This window comes from Equus przewalskii, chromosome 1, assembly GCF_037783145.1.
Source record: "Equus przewalskii isolate Varuska chromosome 1, EquPr2, whole genome shotgun sequence".
Lineage (NCBI taxonomy): Eukaryota > Metazoa > Chordata > Mammalia > Perissodactyla > Equidae > Equus > Equus przewalskii.
Window position 1 is genome coordinate 98,884,474 of NC_091831.1, and position 27,992 is coordinate 98,912,465.

The window sequence follows — 27,992 nt, forward strand, 5'->3', positions numbered from 1 at the left end:
GGCTCGGCCGTTTTCTCGCCTTGGCAAAGTGGGCAGGGGGCGCGCGGGGATCTCTGAGCTGGGGGAGGGGATCCCCGGGCCTGAGCTGAGGGTAGGGGCTCTGCACGAGCTCCCAGGAAGGGGAGTGTCCCCAGTACGTACAGACACACACACGCGCCTCCCGCCGGCCCGGGAGCCCGGCGTTGGGTCGCGGGCTGGTACCGCTAGAGGCAGAGCGCGCGGGGCTGGGCTGAGACCCCCGCCCTCGCCGGGCTTTGGAAGCTCAGCTAACGGCGCGGCGCCCCCTGCGCCCCCCAGGTTCCCGTGCGCTCTCAACGCGGAGACGGAGCCCTTTCAGGAAAGTCTGTACCGCCGCCCGGTGGTCTTTGGGCCCCCAAGAGCACGGGCTCGCCCTCTCTTTTCTCTGATCTCTTGAGGTGGGGCGGGACCGCGAGTCCTTGCCCTGGCGCGGGACTTCAGGAGCGCGCACTTGCGGCGCAGGACGCCTCCGCCGTGGGTCCCTGAGGCTGAGACTCGCGCCCCGCCGGGCAGTCTCCCGCAAGCCGGCCCGGCCCCTTTCCGCTTCGGCCCCACACAGAGCCTCCAACAGCGGTGGGCAGGTGGGGAGGCAGCCAGGGTTCTGAGGGGCCCCGGGAGAGCTTCCAGGCCCCGGGCAGGGAGAAGGTGAGGTCGCAGAGTGGGCAGTAGGTCCTTTCCTCCGTGAGGCTAGTGCCAAGCCAGCTGGGCGCCCTACGCGAGTCCGCGCCGCGTGCGCCCCTCCTTTGTCCCATTTGTTATTTCATTCATTGTCAGCGCGAGTTGAGGGCCCGCTACGCTGACAGATCCCTCCAAAGGAAAATGCCAGTCCAGGGTCCAGGATGCCAGGGCCCTATGGACCCAAACCTGAGGCAGGCTTCACTTCCTGCTCTCTCCTTTTCTCCCTGCCCCTTCCCATCTCCGCCACCCCAGAATTCTTTCTGTGAACTCCACTGCACTTCAAGAACCCCTCTCTCTGCCTCTTCCTCCTCCTCCTCCTCGGTTTCCCTAAGAGCTCCGAAAACTTTCACAAATCCCTGTCGGTTACGACGAGACATGCCACCAGCTCCCATGGGGAGATAGAGAAACGCGCTACTTTCCGTAGCTGTTCTCCTCAAAAACATGGATCGGAAAGGAAATCGGGCAAGCCAAGTCTTGGGGTGATGGACGACACAGTGGGAAGAGCCTTCCTCTTGGCTCCCCCCTCTCCTCCCAAAGGTGGGTTCTGCTTGGCATAGACCACTTGCTGACCTTGACATGTGAGAGGAAAGGACCAGCGGCTGCCCATTGTTCTGCTTTAAAAACGTAAGGTGAGCTGCGGTCATTCAGGCATCCTTCACTTCTCCATGCACCGAACTTTTACCGAATACCTTCTACAGACCAGGGACGTTTGATCTTTAAAATGTAATCAGGAAATCACTTTGCACATAATGCTGCGCTTTCCTGCCAAATGCATTGTAAAGCCTCCACTCCCCACATCTGGTTGTTCCAACAGGGTGTCCGGGCATAAGCTCCAAGGCCTGAGCTGAGAAGGGCACGTACATATATATTTAAAACCCAGGGCTCTTCTGCTATGGATGTGCCCCCTGGGACATGTTTCTCTGGGGTGGGGGGGGGGGGGTCTCTGCCTGGGCTGACCCTGGGAAAAATTGTCAAACAGGCGAAATGGTTTATCTTTCATGGCATTGTCCTTCACTCTGGCTGTCCTCTGGCTGCCCTGTGGCTTGACCAGTCCTGATGTGAGACACCTGTCTCCCCCAGTACCCATGTTTGACTCAGAGGAGTGCAGGCAGATCTGGGATTTGCTGTGGTTGGGGGAGGAAGGAGATGCGGCAGAGGATGGGAACCCCAGCAGCCCCTGTATCTGCTTACAAGCAAGGTTTCACGGTCAGTTATTTAATCCTTGGAACCCCCCAACTTTGAGCGGCCAGCAGGGGCGCAGTGTGGTAAGTGCCCTGGCACAGTGACTAGGGAGGAGCTCCAGGTGTGGGGATCTGTCTTCCTCACCATAGATTCTTCCAGGAGAACTGGAATCAGACTTGAGACCATGGTGCTCTTGTACCAACCCTGCTCACACTTCCCCAACTTGGTCTCCACCTGTGCGAGGGAAGATTGCAAATTACCTGCCAGTGTCAGTCCCTGGGAGAAAACAATGGTTGTGGAGAAGGATGGCTGTTTCTGGAAGGCAGTGAACAATGGGACCCTGTGATCTGTTAGGAGAGAAGGAAGAAACCTTTCTGGAGTAAATTTTCCAAGGATTAAGGAATGAGAAGTGAAAGAGGAAAGAGAATTACACCTGTATTGTCTGGAGGAACAAAACTGAAATAACTTTTCTTAAGCTCTTAATTCCCTTTCTTATAAAATGAGGCTTTTTTATGTGGCGGTCTCAGAGGTCCCGTCCTGCCCGAGGAATCTCATAACGGGTGGTGAGGGGCAGGGCTTTCTTCCAGGATCTTTTTCTAGAGACATGTCTCTTTTCCTAAGTGATGATTTTCAAAGTTCCATTTCTAACTCGCTCACTTGTGGAAATACCTCCCTCGGGCTGAATGAGAAAAAGAAATGTAGAAAGATGAGTTCTCTGCTAAGCACCCAAACAAGGAGTAAGTTGAAATTCTAAATCAGAGGTTGCATGGGGCTTTGGTAACATAGCTCCTGGTCAACTCATGCAACATCCCAAGTTTTAGGGTCAATTGGACCAAGTTATAAGCTAACATGTTTTTCTGACTGTCCCCTGGGGTTTAGTTTTGAGTGTAACCCCCATGAGGGGGATATGGGGCATGGCTGTCTTGCCCACCTTGGTGTCTGCACAACCTGGCATTCGGAAGACATTCAATAAACATCTGTTGGATCTGGTCCAGTGATGGGCACACACAACATCCTTGAGCAGGGCTGATAATCACAGAGCCTTAGGAGGGGAAGGAAGTGCAGAGCTCCCCCTAAGACTCCTCCTCTCTTTTTACCATCAGGGTAAATTTGATTGTGAGAAGCAACATCACTTATCCAAGATCACACCCTGGCTGCTTAAGGAAGGGTGGGCCTGCACAGGTCACCTCGTCTGTAACCCAATGGCCTAATCCCCAGATGAGCTCCTCTAATCATGACAGAGCTACAGAACTCTGGTTAGAGAGGAGGTAACTAGTCATAATAATAGTAATCAAGACAGTGGTGGAGATGAAGAGGATGAAGCTCGTTAGCATTTATTGAGCACTTGCTGTGAGCCAAGAGCTTTATAGACATAACACATGTCATCTTCATGACATCCTAGTCGTCACCTACCCATGGCACCAAGAGCTACTGTTTGTTGAGCTCTGTGTGCCAGACACTGTGCCTACTGCTTTAGAGCACTAGTCCACTCAATCCTTGAACCTCTCTCAGTTAGGTACTGTGGCACTCTCCAGTTTATCAGTGAGGAAACTGAGGCTCAGAGAGTTTGTGTAACCTGCTCGAGATGAAGCAAGTGAACCTCGTTCTACGAGAAGCTGAAGCCTGTGCTCTTGGCCACCCTGCTAGACTGCCCTGTCTCTGAATTCTTTTCCCCCCTGCAGTAATGTTACAGAATAGGTCTCAGAACTAGCCTTCCTAACTCATTCTCCAGGGTTCTTTCAAAGGCCCAGCATTTTCCTAAGAACCTGGTCTGGCCTCAGTAGTTTTTCCCTCAGTAGTTTAGAAAGAAGGAAGGTGAATGATGAGGACTGGAGAAGGACTCAGAGATCATCTCCCTGAAATGCTCCTCTGGTCCGGTCAAGTTCAGGGTGACACTAGAGGACAGAACAGCACTGTCCCCTGGCTAGCCAGACAAGCTCACCTGCCCTGGGCATGGGCATCCCAGACTCACAGGTGGGGCCTTGGGCTAAAGCTTCTTGAGGAAGGAAGACTCCCATTCTATTGTAAACCTGGTTCTGCTCTCAGCTGAATGGGCCTTCCTCGCTTCTACGTGCCACGTGGTTGGGCATCAGGGCATCTGGACCAGAGGTGATCATCAAGATATTTAACAACTGGTCCCTCTAGGCACTGACTTGTTAGAATGGATATCCAACTGGTCAGAACTGACACTGTCCATTACACCATAGCCAGGGGTCCTGGTTCATCCCAGCCGAACATCGGGCCCTGGTTCTGATCATCAGCAGTGACTAGATCTCTGAGCAGGCAGCACTACTGCCATCAGGCGAGAGTCGGGTGAGGTGCACCTTTTAGCGGAGGAGTCCAGGTGGATGTGAAAGAAAATGACCTTGAGCAGTTGCAGTCCAGGCACTCTCTAAGGAGCACACGTTTGCTCAAGATGATGCAACGTTTTTGTTGGAAAAGCCCATTCTTCTCCCCAGTCCTGGTGTACCTCACTCAAGTATAAACATAATTGAGGATAAAATAGGACAGAAAGAGGGTCTGGTTTTTAACTCACTCGCTCCAAGTCCTTGTTGCCAACTGTTCCTAGCATCAAATTTGAATTGTAAATAGATATCCATCTTAGAAACCAATTCACCACCCAGGGCCTCTTCCCCCTTGTTGAGCAGGGTTGCTAGGTTTTAAAATTGTTTAGGTTTTTAAAATTGGAGATGTTGTAAATTGCAAATTATAAATACTTCTCAGAGAGAGTTGAATTCCGTGAAGGCTCCCATTGCTTTTAGCACAGCGTCCAAGGTAATACATAATCTGGCCCCTGCATCCCACATCAGCCTTCCTGGGCTCCAGCCATTCTGTATTGCTCACAGTTCCCTGGAAGGTACTATGACTTCATGCCTCCGTGCCTTTGCACGTGTTCCTCCTCCTTTCTAGAACAACCTCCTTGCACACACTTATCCTTCCTGACTCCTACCCCACACCATTCTTCCTTCCAGTGATTCCTCCTTCAATGCTAACGGCTGGTATCCTTTGCAAAGCATTCCCAGACCCCAGACCCTTTTCAGACAGTCTGGAGTGGCTGCCCCTCCTGTGTGTACTGTTAGCATCCCATCATGCCAGTAGCCTATGGAGATGGGCTCGACAATTATATTTTATTTTTGCCCTTATCCCCAGCCCCAGTGATAAGTATGTGGTTTAGTACATGGAGCATACAAAATATTTTTCAAGTGAACAAACTCAGGTCTAGGATATGGCAAAAATAAGCATTCAGCTTTTCTGCCCCCAAAGGTCTATATTATTCTAATATCCATTAACACCCTGCACTTATTCAGAAAGCCCACTGCTTTTCCCAACGTGTGTATCCAACATGGTGGACACAGTCCACTTAAGGGCGTTGCTCATCATCTTAGAATGTTGGAGTGGGGGGCTGGTGAAAGGGAATGAAAGGCCCTTTCTAGTTTGTAAAAGAGGAGGATCCAGTGGTGTGTTTCCCACTGCCAGCTCAGATAGAAGGCGAGGATGTAGAACCCCCCTTCCAAGCCTCTGTCCAGACTTTTATTCCCCAGAGAGCCCCTTCTAGACCTGCCACTGCCAATAGTGCCACTGCCCCACCCACTGCCTGGAGAGGAGGTGCCAGCTCTGCCTGTCTTTATCACCTGAACAGCTTCCATTTGGGCATTAAGAGCAGGCTTAACTTGGGGCCAACTGTTTCCTTCCAAGGTCTGGTCCCCAAAAAGGGTACTGGAAGTTGTGTGTTTAGAATATTGAGGGAGTAAGAAGTGTGAGTTCAGATCAGTTGTGTGTCAACTCCAAGATTTTCTTTATTAAGCTCTTTTAAGTGGTGGTCTGATTTTCAAACATTGGTCAAACCAGGGAATCGTGATGGATTGGTCAAGACCTATGGCAGCTGCGTGGCCCCTAGATAAAGCTCCGGAGATTCATATCTCTCGGCTGTCTCCAGCAAGAGCGAGTTAGAGAGACAGGTGGGAAGATACAGTGAAAATGACTGAGGGAGGGGCAGGAACATGAACGCCACCAGCCGGGTGCATCAGGTGGGTGTCTCCTGCCAGGGGATGGAGAAAGGCTCATCTCCCCGAGGCTGAGAGCTTAGGTGCCATCGGGCCCAGGGAGCCGTCCCCTGTGTCTGAATGACTGCCTGTCTGGGGCTTGTCCTTAAGTGTTAAGATTAGTCACTCTCCTGGGTGGCAGCTGGGCTTGTTTTAAATTCTCCCCAGTCGCCTGCAATTCGTCACTCGGCTAGGAAGCCGCCCGGTGTCCTGACAGGACCTGTTTGTCCCAGCGTTTTCTCAGCTTCAGCTGTCACAGACTTCATGATGTCGAAGGGAACTGCTTCACCTGGGGAGAGAGCAAGCGTCCTGTAGATGAGGATCCGTATCCCACGTCGGCCGGCAGCGGCTCCTGCGGCGTTTCCAGAACTTGGATTCCGGATCCACCACTCTTGGAAATGCAGCGGCCGCCTTGCTTGCTGTGTGGGTGTGTGTTTGAGTTCTGAGCTCGCTCTTCCAGAATGTGGCTCTCAGTTCTGTCAGAGAGTTCCCCAAGCACTTCCTGGTTATTATTAGGGACACAGAGGGCCTCAGCTCTGCTCCCTGGGCCCTTTTGAAGGCTCAGGGCCACCGTCTCTCCTCCTCCTATAGACTCTCAGTTGACTACTGGAGGTCGAAAGGACCCTTCGGTCGGGGGTTCCCAAATGCCCATCCTAGTGATCCAGGAGGAAAAAGGAAAGGAAAAGCACAATGTAGCCATCACCGTTTTGGTCGTTTCAAGTTGCCATCTGTCATTTCTTGAGAACAACTCTTCTGTATTGTGAGGTGATGTTGTTTTTTTCCTGGGGGCCCTTTCTTTCCTGAAAGAGGGTGATGGTGGATAGAATTGTGATGGTCTTCCGCATCTGAAGAGGTTGGTAACCCTATGACTCCCCAACCCCAATTTTCTGGAAAAGTTACAGATCACTGAAATGTAATAGTCTGTGGTCTGAGTTTACCCTGAAGAGTAGACAGAGGGGATCGCTTCTGGAAACATAGCCCCACTCCTCACGCATCTCTCCTGCACGGAGGCTGACGCCAGCAGAGGATAACAACAGTCATTTTGGCGTGTCTGCTGTGTGCCATGTGCTATCCTAAGCACTTTAGTTATATTCACACCTGTAACCTTCCCAACAGTCCTATGAGGTCTATGTTATTGTCATGTCCATTTTGCAGATGAGGAAACTGAGGCACAGAGCAGTTAAATAACTCGGCCAAAGTCACACAGCTAGTAAGTTGCAGAGCTAGGATTTGAACCCAGGTTCCAGGGAATGAGGAGAACTATTCAAAAATGATGTACTAAATGGCATCCGGTGGGGAAAATATGCATGCTCATATTCCCGAAGGATGAAGTTGGAAACACAAAGGTCTGTGGGAGAGAGAAAGCTGGGAAGCAGAGATGCTGAAAGAGTCCTCAGGGCCAGCATGCTAGAGCAGAGGCCGCAGTGGACTATGGCAGCCCGAAAGAGCCATACGACTTAGGGTTGCCAGCTTGGAGTCCCCTTGTTGTGGATGGCGCCCCCTACTCTGTCCTCTTTCCCTCTCCTCCAGCCACCTCTTTGTCCCACTGAGACTCATCAGAATGGTTCTGGAGCGGGGCATTTGTTTGACCATCTCATTACCAGTGAGAGAGAGGTACACACTGAAGGAAGAGAAAAACAGCACAAATGATTAAGGCCAGGAGAATTCTCGTTTGGGGAAAGAGAGAGGGCTAGCTCCGGCAGCTTCCTCAGGCCGAGTGGAAAGGAAGCAAGTGGGGGGCATGGGCTTCTGCAGGGAGATCGTACTGCCCAGAGAGCCCCGTTTCCCAGGGGCTGACGCTGTGCCCACCGTTCTGCTGAGAGCCCCATGGGTCACTCACTTAACCCTCACAACCACTCTGTTTGCCCATTTGCAGATGAGGAAACAGAGGCTCAGAGAGGTTCCACAACTTGCTAAGGTCACACAGCTAGTAACAAGGAGCTGGGATTGCAACCAGGTTTGCCTGGCTCCGCGGCCCACACTGCTCTTGCTTCTTCTGTGTGCTAGAATGACCGGGCTACCCATTCCTATGCCTCCTGCCTCCCGCCTCCTGCCCTGGGCCTCCTAAGCTCTCGGTGCCATTTTCTGTACCACACAGATAGTTTGTGCAGGGAAGCTGCAAACACTTGAGACATTAGCAAAGACTCAATGGCAGGTCGGATGAGCCCCCCAAACACAGTGGCAGCCATCACCCTCAGACACAACATTTTGGGGGATGTCAGGGAGGCACAGCCATGGTTGGCCTCTGCCCAGGGTTGGTTGGGAGCTTGTTGTTAGGTTTCCCATCTCCAGTTTCAAGAACAAGAATATTGGCTGCACTGAGAGGAGCGATACCAGGACTAATTCTCACCTTCTTTCTCGGTGAATGCCAGCGTAGCTTAAATAATGCAGGGGGAGGAGGATAAGATGTCCTGAGAGAATGAGCTGGTAAGTTGATAGGGCCGGTGACTTGCACTTGCTGTTCTCCTGGAAGCGGCAAAGCCCCACCCACTGCACCTCTGAGGTTCTCGAACTTGAGAATTGACTTTAAGTGGACTTGGCGTGATGTCTGAACTGTACCCTAATCAATACGCTTGGTTCCCAGGAGAAGCAATGAGAAGGGCAAGGGAGAGCCCCCAATGGTTGCGTCCATCCTGGCCTGGGCGGGGAGCCTCGTAGGCCTCTGTCAGGGTGCTGACAAGTGGGACAGTACAGCCTGGGGGGTGGAGCCAGCCAGGGCTCCACAGCCCCTTCCCCAGTCTGCCCGGTGCTGCCCCCCAGAGCTCTAAGCCCCAGCAGAGGCTGACTCACTTAGGTCTTCAATGTACAGCCCTCATCCTGGGGCTGCCTTTTCCCCTATCTATAGAGACTGACACATCCTCCCTAAGGACCAGACTCACTGCTCATGCCTCCAGACTCTGGGCCACACCTTTCTGAGGCTTAAATAAAATGCAAATGATGGGAATGTACAGTGGTGTAGCCCCTGAGGAAAATAGTCTGGTTGTTCCTCAAAAAATTAAAAATGGAATTACCATCTGATCCAGCACTTCCACTTCTGTGTATGTACCCCAAAGAACTGAAAGCAGGACTCGAACAGATATTTGTGCGCCCATGTTGATAGCAGGATTATCTGCAATAGCCAAAAGATGTCTAGCAATGGATGAGTGGATAAGCAACGTGTGGCGTATCCATACAGTGGAACGTTACTCTGCCTTAAAAAGGAAGGTGATTCTGACACAGGCCACAACATGGATGAACCTTGAGGACATGATGCTGAGTGAAATAAGCCAGTCACCAGAGGACAAATCCTGTATGATTCCACTTATATGAGGTCCCTAGAGTGTCAAACTTGTAGAGACAGAAAGTAGAAGGGTGGTTGCCAGGAGTTGGGGGAACAGGGAATTTGTGTTTAATGGGTATGGAGTTTCAGTTTTACAAGATGAGAAGGATTCTGGAGATTGGTTGCATGACCTTGTGAATGTGCGTAACACTGCTGAACTGCGGGGTTAAAAATGATGACTGATGACGATGGTAAATTTTATATTATGTATGTTTTACCACAATTAAACACACACGCAAACACACACAGATGAAAACAGCCAGAAGAGTGCCTGGCAGGTGCTCAAGCCACGTTGATTTATTTCAAGAGCGTAGTTGTGGTCTTAACAAAGCAACATCAATGTGAGTATTATTCAATTCAAAAAATAATATAGTGCCAAAAAGCATGGTGAGGAGGGAGCAGAGGGAGAAAAAGAGGAAAGGACATAGAACTGGAATTAGAGAAATACAAACCATATGCTTGTTATGACTGTATTTGGACACTACTGGAGGTGGCCCCCATACCAACGCCTGGGAGTTAGGATGGTGAGAAGTGCAAACACATACTTTGCTTGTGGGCACTCTGTAAATAATTGTTGGCCTGCCTGCCTGTCTAAATTCGGTGGAGGAGCCCATCAACTCTCATTAAAGCCTAAACCACAGGGAAGGGACGGAGCAGTCCGGGAGGAGGCACGAGAAGGAGGTGGGAGGCCAAGCACGCAGACAACCCAGACCGCCCCCAACACAGACCCAGGTTCCCAGCTGCCCTTTCCTTACCACCTGTATCACGGTAGCCTCGTTTGGTGTTTTTGGCTCAAGGGTGAATCTGAAAAGAGAAGAGACTCCCAAAATGCTGATCCCCAGAGGTCCAGCTCCTGCCGGGCTGAGGACTGCTGAGAGAGCACACATGTATTATAAAACCCCTGGACAACCCATTTTATGGACAAGTCAACTGAGACTTGGGTAAAGGCACTGCTCAATAAACAGAGGAAACAGAACTGACTTTTATCAAAGTCCAGCTGGCTGTTCCCTGGGTGCTGGGGGAATAGCCCTGTGGATTAGCTGCTTCCCTCCCTTGGTCCCTTTCCCAATTGAGGCCCAAAGCATGAGGCAAAGCAAGGGGAAATCTTAACCAAGGGTTGAATTGATTCTTTAAATGAGTCTATGGAGGCTGCAGTATGTCTCTACCAGAAAGACCTTGACCCAGGGCTGGAACACATAATAGAAATTTCCAGAGAAGCTGGCCAGCAAAGTACTGCTTGGCTGTGTCATTAAGCTCTCTCATGAACTTGGCTAGGATGCGACCATTCATACAGTCAATGGCCCCACTTCACGGTTGGCACGTGCAGTAATGGTTCCCCAGAGTTCTGGGGGTTCCTGAGTGGTTTTGGTGGCTTGCCCAGCCTGCATTCCAATACCAGTCTCCACTCTCAGTTGTCAGAAGTGGAGGAATTGAGGAGGGGTGCCTGTAGCGGCGATCGAAGGCAAGGATAGGGGAAGCTTTGGGAACTAGTCTACTCCTCAGATAAAGACAGCCTCCGGGCAAGCTGGAAGCCAAGAACTGAATTGTGTTTATTTTTGCCATTACTTTCTTTTTAGGGCAAGGGATGTTGGTATTCCATTTATGGTAGTGATATAAAGATTCCTTTTATGATAAATTCACTGAAGTTTTTAAGTGAATTGATTTAAAGGAAAGTGTTGTCCATAACATGGAGTTAGCGTAATACACAAAGGTAGACCCAGAAATCCCCCTGACGTCTGTGCAGTGACGGCGTGCTAGCCTTGCTCCCTCCGCATGGCCGTGGTCTGCCCCCATGGCAGCAAGGCTGTTGCAACTCCTTGCAAAACTTCTGTAGAGAGTGAGGTAATCTTCCCAAAAAGTACCTGGTAACAGATATTATTTCTCCCTGAACCTGGGAAATTGCCCAGTACCCAAAAAAAGACTCCTCCAATGAAACAAGCTTGTGGGTGACTCAAAAGACAAGGATGATTTAGGCCCATGCCACCCTTCACCCCCAGCAACACACTAGGTTGGACCCCATCTTATAGTCTGCTGGCGCTCTCTGCTTCTCTTTTGCACCCACCACTCCTCACGCTCTGTGTGTTTCTTGCGTGGCGCCTTTCCTGCCTGCTGGATTGTAGCCCTAGGAGGGCCAGGACCATTTCAGATCTGGGCTGCATTGTGCTTCTAGCTCCTTGCACAGTCCTTGGCAGAGAGTAAGTGCCGTTTTGGAGAATGAAGGAAGGAAAGCTGGGAGGGCAGGAGGGGGGAAGTTGGTTCCTTGAGGAGGCTCAGAAAGGCCTCTGCTACCTACATTCTGCAATCATTTATGTATTTCTCTCCGTGGCCAAAGGAGAGAAAATGTGGTGGGTTATGTGAGCCCCCTGCATAATTGTCTGATTTGGAATACACTGAGTTCCATCATATTTATAGATGAAGCCCACTTTCCTTTTTCCTGATTCCATGGAGAAAGACCAGAGCACTGTTAAAGTAATTTTTCCCAGCCAGGTAATTCATGGTTCTCTACAGGCTCCATGACCTGGTACACAGAAGCCAGAGCACTGGAGAGATGTGGCCAGAATCGGGAATCAGGCCAGCTGGCTCCTGGCAGGCTGAGATCAACCTGATAAAGAGATTAATAAGAGTCTGCAACCTCCTCCATCGTGAAGCATCGAGAAGGGTTTTTAACATCACTGCCGGTCTGGCTGGCTTAATGGTACCTAATCTTACCTTTTGAAGCTGGAACATTTGGGAGTTGAGATCAAGTGAGATAAAATAAAGTAAAGTGTGTTGACTTCTGGATTTTCAGCCTTCATCAGAGTCCCATTGTGTAGTGTTGTTTTTATTTTCTGTCTTGGAAATAGGCTGAGATTAGCCACTGGAGAGGGTTGTTGGGCCTGGAGAAGGTTGTAGTATATTTACTTTTGGTCTTATTTTTTCATCTTCATGAGGTGAGGACCCATTTCCGTTCTGTTCGTCTCTGCACACCCAGTGCGTGGTACCTGCTAAATGCTCGATAACTATTTCTCAAATGCATAACCAGCACACACTGTCTGCCATGGGCCCGTCTGCTGGAAGAGTCAGGCTGTTGCCGATTAGAAACAGCAGCCTTATGAGGCACTCAGAATGCCCCCGGAGAAAAGCCTCAGGATGCCTCCCTGGGCCCTGGGTTCTGTGACGGTCACCGTGATCTTTGTGCAGACGTCACAAAGCTGTGTGAGCAAAATGCATCTGATTCACTAGACACAGGTGCTTACAAGTGGAAAGGAAGAGCGAGTTAGAGTCGTGGTTACAGAGAAGAAAAGACAGCACACCAGGGACTGTCACTCTGGGAACTGCTAGATGCTGGTGACTTGCAAAGATGAACCCAGCACAGAAAAAGTGCTGGAGGAGCTTGTGGTCCGATCGGGGGGAGAGTTCTCGTGTGATCATGAGAAACGTGTCTGGAGAGAGTGAGAGTTCGGAGATCTGGGCTTTGGTTGTAGATCAGACCCCAGCAAGCCATCCCTAAGCTCTCTGGGCCTCAGTTTCCCCATCTGTGAAATGAGGGTTGGACGAACCCAAAGGTCTTCTCTGGTTCTAAAGTGTCACAACTGGGTGCCTCCCTCAATGAGTTCCCCTGTTGAATGGAGTCCAGACTCACTGGAAATAGCTAATGCTTTTGCTATGCCTCTAAATTCCTTGCCCTGAAATTTTAGAGCAGGGCAGTAAATAGGTGCTGATCTATTTTCACCTACCACCTGCTCTACATTCTAAAGAAGAAAGAGAAGAGGAAGGCAACTAACATGCTGAGCATCTGCTCTGTGCCAGGCATTGCAGGAGACACTTTCACGTCTCTGTGAAACCTCTTGATAAACTTGCATGATAGGTTCAATAGCATCGTTCTCCCCCCACCTCTCAGCACCACTTGTAAAACCATCATATTACAGCAGGATTGGTGTTGCAGATAAATTATACTCAATATATCATGTTGTAGAAAAGCACGTGAGTGTGTGTAATAAAACATAGAAAAGCTATTATCAGACGCAGCTAAATTGGGGGATTTGGGGAGCCTTCTTCCATCAGTTATTGGAAGGATTTATTGTCACCAACAAACGTCTTGTGTGTGCAGTGTATCAGCATACTGGCAGTCCTTGTCCTCAGTGGTGAGCCCTGCCATGTAATAAAAACAAAAATGGCAATATCGTGTTAATGGTACTGATGGTTCATACTGTAGGAGGTCCAAAGAGGGAGTCCCCACAAAGGGCTGGGGACAAGGAAGACTTTTTCTGGAGGAGGGCAGATCAGGGTGGGACTTGAAGGAAGGGTGCGAGGACTTAGCTGGACAAAGAATGAAGTTGGTGATCCAGATGGGGAGAATGGCTGGAGCCAAAGAAGGTCCGAGTGCTCAACAAGCAGCTGTTCCTGCCTTCATGGCTCAGCTGGAGTGGAGGCTCCAGGAGCACCTGGAGGTGGAGGAAAATGAGGCAGGACAAAGGGCTCAGAGTCAGCCTGCCAGTCACCGAGGAACTCACACTTGATTTGGAGGTGGATTGCTTTGGTTTAACCTGGGGTCCAATGACCTCTAAAGAGTCTGTGATGAGTTTCAGGAGATCCATGAACCTATTGAAATGTTAAGCATTTTTCTGGGCAAAGGATCCATACATTTTTAAAGATTCTCAAAGGGATCCACAAAGCTGAAGAGGAACTGAGATGGATAGTTGGGACCTTCGAAGTGTTTTGAACAGGAATGTGCAGACAATTTGTAAGTTGCTCAGAGTGGGGCAGGAGCTGGGGAGACCACTCAGGTCATCTCCAGGAGCAGCACTGAGGGTCTGGGCTGGGGTGGCATCAGTGGAAAGGAGGAGAGAGTTAGAGTCTTGGTTACAGAGAAGAAAAGATGGCACTCTGGGGACTGTCAGTGATGCTAGGGACAACGGCTGAACCCACTGTGGGTGTAGGAATCCTTAGGAGAAGCTGTGTCTTATGGTCTGATGGTGAGTATGGTTTTAAGCGTGATGATTTTGAGAGGATGGAGTTCAACTATGTGGGAATGAAGGCATTTGAATATCACTGAATCACCGATTATTGGAGGGTAGGGAAATAGGAGGCCAGCCTGCCTATTCCCCTTTATTTTCCAGGTACAGCAGTGAGGGCCCTGAAATGGGAAGGGACTTACCCATGGTCACCTAGATGGTGGACAACCATGGACCAATTCATACGAGAATGATATTTAGGAGGGAGGTCTGGGCTGGAGACGGAGATAGGAAGCCATTTGTGGGGAGAGGGTAGTTGAAGCCATGAGTGTAGATGAAACCCCTAAAGTAGCAGAGACCCCAGGAGCAAGCCTTGGTCTTTCCCCTTATTTAGAGAGTTGGAAGGAGAAACCAAGGTAGCAAAGGCCACAGAGAAGGACGGTCAAGGAGGTGAGAGGAGAACCGAGGGACCAAAGCCGTGAGCAAGAGAGGCAAGTGCTCCTGGCGGAAGGACCATAGGGATGAGGATGCTCAAGCCTACTGGGCTGGGGCATCAGCGGGTTCCTGGTGACCTGTGAGAGACCTCTTCCCTTAGAGCCAGGAGGTGATGCGAGATTTCAGAGAGATCACCGATGAAAGGGGGCCACAGTTACAACTTGGTCTTGCTAGAGGTTTGAGAAGGAAAGAGAAGCAGCTTAGGGATGGAGACCAGGCAAGAGGAGAACGTTTTTACCAATAAAAGAGTGTATTTATCAAAATAAGATAAAGAAACAATGAGGGGAGGGAGGAAAGGGGGAGGCGGTTATGTGAGAAAGCCACAATCTTGAGGTGGAAATGGGACCAATAAACAGAGGTGGGGAGGGGAAGAGGAGGGATGAAGACTCAGAGACCATCTTCTGGGGTGAGGAGGGCCGAGAAACATCAATTTTAAAGGAGGAAAGACAGGCATCCGTTAGCCCATCTTCCTTCCTTCAGGGCCTGGCCTGAGCCGACTTCTCTTCCTGACACTCTTCCCACAGCCCTTTGCGAGGCTGGCCCTCCGTCGTATTTTAGGTTAAACAGCTCCCCCCTGTCCACCCTCGAGGGTCCCCTCCGTCTGTAATCCTCTATCGCCGCTTCTTCTCTGTTTTCTTCTTGGTGCCTCCCGATGCATGGATAGGTGTTTATGACTCTGTTCCTTTGCTGGGGTATCATCTTTCTTGTTTGCGTATGTGTGTGAGTGTTTCCTGTCTCCAAGTTTAGATTCTAAGCACCTTCAGACTGAGGACCATCTGTCTCCATCCCCACTGTCACCCCAGAGCCCAGCTCAGGTACTGTCACGCCATAGGTGCTCAATAAATGCATGTTAATTGGAAGAAAATGACGGGAAGGCAGAGGAATGCATCTGTGACCTACTCCGTCTTCTCAGAAGAGTTTTAATAAGAACAATAATGAAAATAAAATAAGAATAGCGTCTGCCGGGCTGTTGAGATGTGTTCACGATCTCTATTACTCTCCACAGTTCACTCATTCTATGGAGTGAGGAAGCTCGGTTATAAATACTCCACTAGCGAAGGTGGAACTAGGGATCACACCAAAGCCTGTGTTCTTTTTCGCTATCTCATTTTTTGACAGTATTAGATCAAAGAGGCATTTCTGGCAAGAAAACAGAGAGGCTAGATCCGTTTCTCCCACCCCCTCTGCCAAGTGGTGGGTAGGTTCTGCACATCCTCTCCCCACTCCTGCCCGAATTTCCCCATTCTGGACGTGGCTGTGTGGAGCCCTGCATATGCCAGGGTATTTTACAAGAGGAGATGTCTAGGGAAATGACTAAATTTCCCATTCACTTGTCAGTCCACTCTGGTCATGTGGAGAAGACGGCAGGTAAAGAATTCTCTTCGCCTCTGGATTATTCGAAACCCCAAGGAGAGGCAGGCTCTCCCCACTTACCCCTAGCTTCTTTCCTGGCATTTTCTGCAGGAACTCAATGGCGGGAGAAGTGGGGAGAAGGTGAGGCTCTGAGGCTGCCCCGATACAAAGCCCACAGTGACACCTTGAGCCATTGTCCCCAGAGCCACCAGCCGAGACCCTGGAGGCAGACAGGCCTGTGAGTATGGTGCCCCCTCAGGCCCCAGCCCACCCTGGGGCCCTGGACTGAGGCTCAGAGCAGGAGGGAAAGCAAAGGAGAGGCTGTCTGTTAAGTCTATCTTCGCACCTCTCACTTGTGCGTGTTTCCAGCAGAAACCAGGCTCCCAGCCTTCTGCACAACCTGAACTTCCTGAAAAGCTTCTGGAAACATTCAAAGCATTAGGGCCAAACCCTCCTAGAATGAGAGGGTAAGAATCAAGTCAGATGGGACAACCCCAGGCCCCTGTGCACATTCCCTTTGTCCTGACTTGGCTTCGTACCTCCTTCTCTTAGCTCTGCCAGGTGACGTTTCGGGTGTCTGTCTGGAGTCAGGTGTAGTGTCCCAGGTACGATGACCATCTGGCCCTGCTCTTTGCTTCTCTTCTGGGTTGGCTCCTGTTACACTAAGCTCCAGTTTTGGCTCAGCTCAGGCTCTGACCCCTACCCCACCCCTTGCCCCAAGTTCCCAATTTGGAGACAATCTGTCAGATAGAGCCTGGCTCAAACCCAGCCTCCAGCCCCCTCCTCGCTGTACATTCTTGGATATGATGCTTTACTCTCTAAGCAAGATGGGAATAATAAAAAACGCCAACCTCGTAGGGTTGTGATGGAGGTGAAAGGAGAAAATCCGCAGCAAGGGCTTGCCCCGTGATTGCCGTGTGCTGAGTACCCAGGCAGTGTTAACTGTGGTGATGAGCACTCCTCTTGGCTCTGTCCATCCCAGCAGTCCCTCCCAAGTCCCCTTTCAGGCACTCGATTCTAGCATCCACCTGCACACAGCATTGGGAGCCGCCATCCTCCCTATGCCCATCCCCACTCTACCCTCCACCTACTACAAGCTACAGTGACATTTGTTGAGTGAAGTCATTTTCCATGCCCTAAATCAACAGGGCTGGGGTTCATTTTCTTCCACCCTGAGCACCATCTCTGGGATTTTCTCCGAGGCAATCAGGAGTTGGCTCACGGGAGGACCCAGCCTCCATCCCCGATTTCTCCCCAGAACCTTGAACTCCTACAGAACACGGAGTGGGGCTTGGGGATAGAGGCCACCACTGACACCCGAAGACACTGGGGCTGAGTATCCTTCCAGAGGCAGGGCTGGCTTCATCCTATCAATCTATTCTATCAGTTGGTGATTCAATCAGCAAGCCCTAGACAGCAGCCTCACATCGTGTCATAGGTGTCACCTCTCAAATTTCCTTTGCCAGCACTTTCATCTTCTCAGCATTGCCGGGGGAAAGAACTGTGCTCCTGTATGTTCCTCTTCTGCTTGTGGTTGACTTTATCCATAAGCATCTTGTCAGTTGTCACTGAGAAGGAGCAAGAAGCTAGTGCCCCCACCACTCCTTGCATACCCTCAGGTCCTGCTGGCTTGCTGTACCTGGCATAAGAGGGGCTTCTGAGTCAGGGAAGTTCATGGAGAAGGTGACGTGAGCTGAGTTTTGCTGCCTGAGTAGGAGTGAGTCTAGTGATCTCAAACTCAAATGCCTTCAGGGTCGGAGCAGGTCACAAAATAAATGAAACAGCCCAGTGTAAGACAATAGGGAGCGGTGTGGACTGTGGGAAAATGTAGCGTATATCCCCCAAAATATGAGGCATGGCCACTTAGCAACTCCACCAGTTACAATGATTCAGTGTTGCCAGTTCTTCCGACTATTCAAAAGAAGCCAGAAATTCGAATATTTTATCATTTTTAAATATTGGCCTCTGATTCTAAAAAAGTTGAGCATATGCAAGCCCACCAAATACATATTCGGGCCAGATTTGACCTGGGGCTGGCAGTTCATAAACTCTGAATTAAGGAAATGAAAAGTAGAATCAGGGATTCCTGAGAGAGAGCATCATGTTCAAAGACAGTCTTGTTGTGATCTGACTCACATTCCAGAAACCACCCTTTGCTTGGTGAGTTAGCTGGTGGATGTGTAGGAAGGTGGAAGAGGACAGAGAGGGCCAGCTCAGAAAGGGTCCTTTGTGCTGTGTTGAGGTGTCCGCACTTTATTTTGAAAGCTATGGGGACCTGTGTGGGAACCCCGGAGAGTCTCAAGGAGGCTGTGCCCCATTCCACTTGGCATTTCAGAAAGCTGGGTCCCACGTGGGAGGGGTTGGCTGACGGGAGATAAGGCAGAGGTCCCAGCAGTGCTCCAGAGTGAAGGCTCCTGCTCTCCTCAGGTGGTAAAATCTGAGGGCTGGGTGGTCTTGGAAGGGAGACCCTGGTGAGAGGGAGTGGGGAGTGTTGACACCACCCTGATTCTGAATAGCGTGGTGGGGTGCCGTTCCCAGAGAGAACACTGGGAACGAGTGGGACGGAGAGTGAGTTCTGGTCAGGTTTGAGGTCTGTGTGGAGGGATCCAGGATGTTCTATGGTTCTGGAGCCAGAAGTGAGGTGTGTCTGAAGGTACATCAGGGCATCATCGGCATAGAGATGAACAATGGAAGTTGAAGTTTCACGAGGGCTCAGGGTGGGCTCTGAGCAGCCCCAGCATCTATGGGGAGGACAAATGAGGAAGGGCTGGGAGGAGGTAGGGGAAAGGTTCAAAGAAAACCTGGAGAAGTGTTGCCACTGATGGAGGAGGAAGGAGTCCACGGTCTAAGGGCTATTTTGAGGTCTTACTCAGTTCATCGGCAGAGCAGAGAGAACCGACCTGCTCAAGGACCAGGCCATACTGCGAGGGTCCAGCGTCCACACGAGAGTCCCATTTCTCCTGGCCCTCTGCTCCGGACGGCCCCTGGCACACCATCAGTGAGAGCAGCAGCAGCGAGGATCATGCTTCTGCCAGGATTAACACAATCCGTTTTCTTCCATCCACTGCTCCTGACCTCTCCCTAATGGACTGTGCTGTTGAAAGGGAACTTCCCCAGGACAGCTGTTCCAAGGGGCTCAGCAGAGTCCACACCCAGCAGTGGTTTGTTCTGATCCGGAGGGCCGTGGCCATCACCGTAACTAACAATGCCGCAGCTGACATCATGTCTGTCTGTGCTTCTCACTGTAGTCCCACAGCAGCACCCGCTTTGCAGAGAAGGACATCAAGACCAGGAGAGGCCTTGGGCTGCAAAGCTAGAACCCATCAGGAGCCAGAACTCCGGTCCTCTAACTGATGGTCCAGCCATCCTTCCAGATGACGCGGACGCTCCACGACCAGTGACCGCTGGGCGGAGGGAGCGGGTGTTCATCCAGGATTGGGCAGGGTGGAGAAGGGACACATCAAACCCCCGGAAGAAAGACGACTTCAAAGTCCTCCCCCACCAGGGTGCCCTCCAGGAGTTTTCTTGGGAAAAGGCTGCAGCTGACGTTAATGGGACGCTGTGTCTGAACGTGGGTCTATCAAGAAGTGAATGAAAGAAAGGGAAGAAAGGCTGGCTTAAGCCAGAGAGGCCTTTCAAGTCCCGGCGAGGTGAGTCAAGAGCAGAGCGCGGTCCGTTGGATGGGCGGTGCTCCGTCTCTTTAAAGAACACGGATTTATCCAGACCATGCGGCATGAATGAAATGAGTTTTCAGGGCTGACAACCTCTCAGTTAAGGTTTTGCGGCAGTATATTTCTAATACAATAAAAAAAGGGAAAAACGACAGCCAAGGTTAACACTGTGTCTGCAGCAGGAGGCCCAGTGACTGTCAAAAGTGGACACTAAGTAACTGGCCCATGGAGGCACTATGGTTTGAATGCTTGTGTCCCCCCAGATTCACATGTTGGAGCCCTACTGCCCAATGAGATGGTAATTGGTGGTGGGGCCTTTAGGAAGTGATCAGGTCATGAGGGTGGAGCCCTCATGAATGGGATTAGCGCCCTCATAAAAGAGGCCCCACAGAAATCCCTGGCCCTTTCCACCAGGTGAGGTCACAGTGAAAAGTCTGCAGCTCCCAAGAGGGCCGTCGCCCGACCATGTGGGCATCCTGATCTCGGACTTGCAGCCTCCAGAACGGTGAGCAATAAATTTCTGTTGATTAAGCCACCCAGGCTGTGGTATTGTGTTCCAACAGCCCGAACAGACTAAGACAGGAGGATTGGGTGAATTTTCATATAAAACTGCTCCTAAGCATAGCTTTTAATGGCAGGATCACATTTATCCTTATCGATGTGGTGCAAGTGCAGGATCTAACTAGAATATTTTCCCCGTTAGCTCACCAACTATCTCACAACTGCGTGTCGAGTAGCCTTTGCTTTCTCTTAATTCTCTGGCGCCACCTTGACTGTATGTTAAATCCTTACATGCAGCGGGCGAAGGACGGGGCGCCAGGGGTCAGCTGTCTGCAGACGCACGAGGTTTGGCTACACACAGACCACCCTCTGCCAGTTTGTTCACTGGGTGCCCTGGGGCAAATCACTTAACCATTTTGGGCCTGAGGGCCCTATTTCTAAAACTGAGTAAGAAATACGAAAATTAAAATGCAGCCGGTACAGTGCCTGGCACAAGATGGGCCTCAAACAAATGAAGTTGTTAATATTTTTCACTGGTCTTCGAATCTGCATCCCCTTCCTCGGGATGAGTTCTGTCAACACATCCGTCAGGGACAAGCATTGTCACCTGGGATGAAGGTATCATTCTTAAGGAGTAATTTTTATGGGAGGGAGGGAGGATGTTTCATTTGGGGGAAAAGTATATTCAGCAATATTTTGTATTTGGAAATTTTATAAAACTAGTATTTTGTAAGAGAAACTAAAAAGTATTGTTGGGTGTGAATACAGAGGAAAATCGAGATTTCTAATTGGGGGTACCGTCTGCCAGAAGAACAACAAGGATCAAGGAGGGAATTGATGCCGTTGCAAATGGGACCTTAGAGTGTTGAGAGAAGATGATTTAAAATAACGGATTTTCTGAGCCGGAAGGAATCTTAAAGATGCCTTGAGCACGCTAACCCATCTCTTCATTTGGGATCGTTCATCATGTCACTTCCCAGTAGCATAGTTCCTCCAGAGGGAGAAGGTCTGTCCAGGGCCACCCTGGGCCAGAACCAGGAAGCCCCGGCTGTCCCTATCCAGGAAGGAGTAGGTGATGCCAGCGTCAGACGTTGATGGGGCTGGAATAAGATGAGGACTGAGAAATGTCCATTGCACGGTGTTCACACGAGAGCTCTTTTGATGGAGTGATGGGGACAGAAAGCAGACTGGAGTGGTACCAGGAGAGGATGAGGAATGAGGAAACAGAGACCGTTAGTGTAGACGAGACTTCAAAAATGTTTGCAAAGTGCTGGGGAGAGAGGGAAGTAGCTGAGGGGAATACGGAATTAAGGTTGGGTTGTTTAAATAAGATGAGAAAAGCAAATATATATATAAATGCTGGTGAGTGTGAGCCAGCAACGTGGCAGAGTAATTAGGAGCTGGGCTCCCAAGCCAGTCTGCTGAGTTAAAATCCCGGTGTCCCTACTTAGTAGTTATGTGTCCCTGGGCAAGTTTGTCACCTTCCCTGTGCCTCAGTCTCTTATGTAGAAATAGATAATCATTTCTGCCTCAGAGGGCTATTGCAAGGCTTAAATGAAGTGACATCAAATTTGTAGAAGAGAGCCTGGCATATACTAGGTCCAAAGTGAGCATCAGAATTATTACACAGGTGAAAGGAAGCTGCTGAGTATCTGGAAAGGAGAAGAAATAGTTAATGGAAGAAGGGTCTCGAAAGGCAGGAAGGGGTGCAATTCAGAGCACAGCTGGAGGTACTGGGTTTGGATCAGAGGATGCTGACCCCTCTGTTGTGACAAAGGACAGGAAAAGGCAGATTCCTTCTATTACAGGTATTCATTGACCCCTTCTGATGTCCAGGCACGGTCCTGGCACTGGGCACAGCAGTCAGCAAGGCCCACAGCCGCTCCATCAGGGAGCTCACATTCCAGGGCAGAGTCAGGCCAGGCATTTAATGCTTGAGGATGGTAATAGGAAGATGAAAGGAGATGGGGGTCCCAGAGGGTGGGGAGTAGGGAGGGCCACAGTGCGGGGAATAGCGAGCAGATGCTGTTTCAAATGGAATCATTAGGGGATGCCACTCTGAGAGGGTGACATTGGAGCCAAGATTTGAAGGAGAGGGGAGTGAACCATGGGAATATCCGTAGGAAAAACATTCCAGGGAGAGGGAACAGCCAGTGCAAAGGCCCTGGGCCTGGAGTTCGCCTGGCGGGTACTGGTAGGAGTGGTGGGGATGAGGCTGGGGTTTCTCTCTTTCCTCCCCAAGCCATGCTTCCAGGAGGCGGGCTCCTCTTCTCTACAGCAGAGGGACGCCTTCAGCTTTTTTGAGTCGTCTATTCATTCAGCAATCTTCTCTAGAGCACATTTGATGAACAGATGATACGCTTCCCCCCCCCCCAGGGCAATACAGAGATGAGCATGACCCCAACCCTATGCTAGTTCCCCATCTGGGGGGCTGGTGGGGAAGCTGCAATGGCAGCTGAGTGAGGGAGCATCTTGCTGCAAGTGTGACAAGGACACTGAGGCAGGACAGGGGGCACTGGCTCACTGTAAAGGAGGACCTTCAGAATGGGGTGAGGGGACTCAGAAAAGGCTCTATTGCCATGAACACCTTACAGAAGACATCTTCTGTACTGACAGCTTTCACCACGTCCAGCTCAGCCAACAGCACGAATATCTATCGCCTCTGAGTTTTAAGTCCTTTGGTTTCTGGGTTTTTGAGTGGTTGGGATTTTGGAATGCAGCACTCTCTTAGAAGTCTCTGTATTATAAAGTCTGTCTCCTTTATAAGAAGGGTGTGGATTGGAGGCGTCCCACATGAATTCATAACCGCAGTTCATGGGTCTTCTCTGGTCGGTGCCTCCGTTTACTCAGAGAGTGTGTGGTTTGGACGATAAATTGCGTGGTCCCCCCTGCTTATGGGTGACAGTTTCATGATGAGAAAGGATCAGGAATGAGCGTGATGGGAAATGCTGGGCATCCCAGTGACTCGATTACTTGCGTCGTGATGTGCAGGTGCCTCTAAGTCCTTGTCTATGAAGACTGGGGAAATTGGCTGGAACATAATCAAAGCCCTAAGTTCTCACGGATGTTTTCTGAAGTTGAGCAAACGGAAGAGCCAAGAGTGAGCTGGTTCCTTTTCATCTACCGATGGAAGCTGACTAACAAGCAAACGTTTGCTGAAATCAAAGCAAAAGGTAAACCAAATCAAGCTAATATTTAATGTGAAGGAAGAGAGGATGGCAGAGAAAGGAGCTGAGCAGTCGATGAGGAGAGCTGGGGGCCTGAAGAAAAGAGATGCTCATGAGCTTGCTGACTTAACCCTCCTCGTTGGCACCAACAGCACCGGCGGAAGCCCAAGAGTGGAGATTGCAATTGTCGTGGAAACACCATGGTCAAGGCTGAAACCCACACTGGTCTCTTCAGAGCTCTGTGCCCAGCAGTGCTTCAGAATCTGTGGCTTTCAAGAGCTTCGGTACAACAATAAGACTTGCCCTATAGCAAAAGGTGTCTCAGAGACTGAGCACATCGGTAAAGCTATTAGGCCTGAGCTGATGAGCAAGAAGTTGAGTGGGTGGAATGGGAGGAGAGTAACAAACTGGTGACGGGCCTGGGTGGCACTAGGGATAAATCTAAACTTGGTGCAGTGTGCTAGAAGTTCCGCTTGCTGCCTGTAAAGCTGAAGGTGCTGAAAGGGGGCCCTCTGCACGGCCACACTGACTCCTGACTGCAATCCAGAGGTGACTGGCCAGCTCCAGCTTTCACTGTGACCCACGGAAGTTCTCACGCTCATAGTGAGCTGGCAGCACAGGAGTTCACGGTCCTGGCCGTTGGATCTCTGGCTTCAGGAAAGCTATGCTCATGGGAGCAGAAGCCTGCCTCAGCCAGAAGGATGCCATCAAGCAGAAATATGGCAAAGATGCCTCCCATGTGGAGGATGATGGGTGCTTTGCTCCTAACATCCTAGAGCAGGGGTCATCGAAGTATGGCTCACGGGTTCAATCTGGCCAGCTACCTGTGCTCGTGTGGCCCTCAAACCAAGATGATTTTGCATTTTTAAACGGTTGGGAAAAAAAATCGAAAGAAGTATAACATTAAGTGCTTTACGATATGTTATGCACTGTTCTCAATCTTTGCTTTCCTTAACTCATGGAATCTTTACAACAACTCCATGAAGTAGGTGCTATTACTCATTTCATAGGTGAGGAAACAAAAGGAAGCTTCTAGATAGGTTAAGTAGTAGTCAAAGATCACACAACTAATGATTAGTTCAGCTAGAATTCAGACCCAGGGACTCTAATCTCGGAGCTTGTGCTGTTAGCTTGCTTCCCCATATGAAAGTTCTCGAACGCTGTAAGGGTAGATAGAGCATGAGTCCAAAAGACAGATTCAGGGAACACGTCCCAGTGAGTCCATCAGAGGGAAGATAGTGTTTCAGAGAAGGAAGGGAAGGCTTTGTAGAAGAATGAGGCCACCTTTCTATCATGATGACAGGAACACTAACTTTGAACCTCACTTAAGTAAAATCTTATGCCCCGAAAGGAATTACATTCTTCTCATTAGTAGACCTAGTACCAAAAAATTGTACTTGATCATTATATTATATTTTTAATTTCGCCAATAAGAAATTTGTGGAAATTTCTTTTCTCTCTTGTGGCTTAAGTAGCTTCATCTGCATAAGACCTTTAATTTCTCCTCTTGGCCCACAAAGCCTAAAATATTTGCTGTCTGGCCCTTTAAAAGAAAAGTTTGCCAACTCATAAGGATACAGAACCTTGGAGTTGCTGTGGAAGGTGATTGGGAAGGCTGGCTACACTTATAAGGTGGTGAGTGGCACGGATGCAGTAGCCTCTAGTTCTTAGAGCTTGGAAGGGATGACCTTGACTTTTGGGTCTCCTGATGACCCCAGCCGTTACATCACTCCTAACCATCTGGTGAATGGGTACAAATAATTCATCAGGGACTATCCAGTGGCATCTGCTGAAGACGCCTTAGACCAGGATGACTGGAATCTTGGAAGAAGTTCTCCACTAGTTTCCAGGTGGTAGGGCATGGTCTCACAGTGACCAACCTGAAACGAATTACCAGGCCTATGGACAATGACTCCTGCAACTGCCTTCTGCTCAGAGTGAATCAGAGAGACCCTGTGATGGAGTCTCTTGAGGAGTTGAAACTGGCCCAGTCCAAAGGATGGGGTCCATATTTCCCACGGTGCTAGGGCGACTGAAGCTACTTTCAATGCCAGCCTCGTGGGGAGGATCTATCTGCACTGGATCAGTCTGGGCCGGGGCCCCCTTGCCCGTCTGAGCACTTGGCCAAGTGCAACTAGCTCCTCAGATGGAGGAGGAGATGGGCAGCAAATCTCAATTGCCAGCAACAAATGTGAGAAGTTCCTAATCAAGTAAGCTCTGGGCAGGAGAGCCCCTGAGCTGTTCAGACAGAGGAGCTGGTGAGACCTCTGCTCCTGTTCTGATCACAGGTGCTCAGGGCTCCACACAAACACGTGGGCGGGGCCCGTCCTTCCCCCATCTCTGTGGTGTTCCGCCTCCTTAGAGCTGCCACATCCAAAACCAGGCTTCTTCTAGGTACATGGATTAACCTCCAAAACATTATACTAAATGAAAGAAGCCAGACACAAAAGGACAAATATTGTATGATTCCACTTACATAAAATACCTAGAATAGGCAAATTCATAGACATAGAAAGTAGAATAGAGGGTATCAGGGGCTGGAGGGAGGAGGGATTGGGAAGTTGTTGGTTAATGAGAATAGAGTTGCTGTTGGGGTGATGAAAAGTCCTGGACATAAATAGTGGTAATGGCTACACAACCTTGTGAATATACTTGATGCTGCTGAATTGTATACTTAAAAGGGGATAAAATGGAAATGTTATGTATATTTTATCACAAAACATAAAACAAAACAAAAATACCCTTGAACCCTGTTGGAAGCCCTAGCTGTGTTCATGTGACTGACCCCAAATCATCCTTCTCCTTGCTTTTTTCCCCACCGTGTGTCTGTCAGGCCATATATTTACGGTGTGTCCCTGGGGTGTCAGCAGGCAGGAACCCCAGCAGCTTTTATGCACAAATTAAAAACAAACATTCAGCATCCTCCCAAAACTGTGAAGGAAGAGCCATCTGCAAATTCATGAATTGTCCTTTAGTTTAATCTTCTATTCTCAGGACTAATCAACTGTTTCAGTTGGATCCAGACTCTTAATTCAAGCTGTCAGCTCCTGAAAGTTCGTTTACTGAGCCTGACTCTCTAGTGAAAAACGGAGGACATGGGAGGTTGTAACATAACTCTTGAGATCCCAGTATGTGGACATTACCTTACCTATGAACAGCTGGGCTTGGGTGAAGAGGCCAAACAGAAATGCAGTTTTCAGGCTCGCTAATTGCTTTTCACTAAAGACGAACCCAATAGTGCATGGTGTTATTATTTTTAACATAGCATTTTTCTTTATTGTTTTAGTTTACTGTGCACACTTGATTTGGAGGGAATATCATGTCAGTGGTGGAAAGGAGATTGACATCCTCAAATGCAGAGCTTTAAAGTTGTCAACCTCTGTCGTCACTGTGGCTGAGAATACTTAGGGTCAAATGGACGGTGGTTATTACTAGTATTATATCTTGTTCTATAGAGTTCTTTATAGTGTGCAAACTGCTTTCCCATATCTTTTCTCACTTGGATGACCTAAGCATCTATGTTTCTATGATTTCAGCATGCTGCGAATTATCTCTAGCAAATATTTTTCACCTGGTCGTCCTCTTCTGTCACTCAACCTAGCAGGTGTCCCCATCCACCATCACAAGGAGTATAAGCTTATTTTAACAACACTGGAGGTAAAACCTAAACAGAAAAAAAAAATCCCTTGTCAATTCACATGATTCATTTTGAGCCAGACGTCTGCCATCTGAATTTCTTTGAATGACCGTCTGCCCCATTCTATGGATGTCTGAGGGGTGAAACTGTCTTGTACTCGTGTAAATAATATGTAGGAACACAGCGTGCAAATGGCAAGGAAGACTTTAAAGAAGTCCCATGTAACATTGAGGTTGGCTTTGATTCACTGAGCCCCAGTTGGGCAAGGCACTGTGCAAGGCTAAGAAGATGAACAGACAGGATCCCCACCCCATTTTAATATATATTTTATTATTATTTAGGTATAATCAGGCCAGCAGATCAGGAGACGGCTGCCACTGTAAAGATTGTTATACTCCCTGCCACCGCACGCAGGGCCACGTGGAGAAGCACCAGGTCCTTCAGGAGGCAGCAGGGGAGGAGGGAACTGTGGGCAAGTGCCTTTATTGTGGTTTGTATGGGAAGGAAGGGTGAGGCAAGGCAGGCAGCCTTAGGGTTCCCTAGTTTGAATAATTTCAGCAGGTTCTGGGGCATAGGAGCTGTCCCTGGTTGTCCGGTCCTTGGCCCCAGGTGATAGTGGCCCAGAGTGTGAGACTCCAGTAAAAGAGGTGGCAGGCACATAGGCTCTGGATTGGTTGGTTTGCATTCAAAAGGCAGACTCCCAGGCCAGTTGTTTACTGTCTCTAGGAGTTGGCTGAGTCTGGAAGGGGCAGTCCCTCCAGGGTCAGCAAGGCCCCAGATGTCAAAGCATCAGCATACAGAGGATAAAAGACATGGGTCATACACAGTCTCCAGGGGCTTCCATTCTAGGGTGGCGAGCAGCCAAGGAAACTGAAACCAGGACCAAATAAATCCCTAAGCCTTAGTTTCTTCAACTATAAGAGGAGGAGTTTAGACTATGTAAATGACAAGGTTTCCTTGGAGACTCCCGTCTTTGATCCCATGAAATAATTCA

At 49.7% G+C, this 27,992-nt stretch overlaps 1 protein-coding gene and 1 non-coding gene across 2 annotated transcripts in view; both read left to right on the top strand.

The window, feature by feature from the left end:
- Positions 1 to 27,992, top strand: part of ST8SIA2 (ST8 alpha-N-acetyl-neuraminide alpha-2,8-sialyltransferase 2) — a 67,506-nt gene that overhangs the window by 686 nt on the left and 38,828 nt on the right. The window lies entirely within an intron of this gene.
- On the top strand, positions 19,699 to 19,828 carry LOC139078540 (small nucleolar RNA U109). Its single transcript, XR_011531548.1, has one exon. It is a non-coding gene; the product is annotated as a small nucleolar RNA U109 (small nucleolar RNA).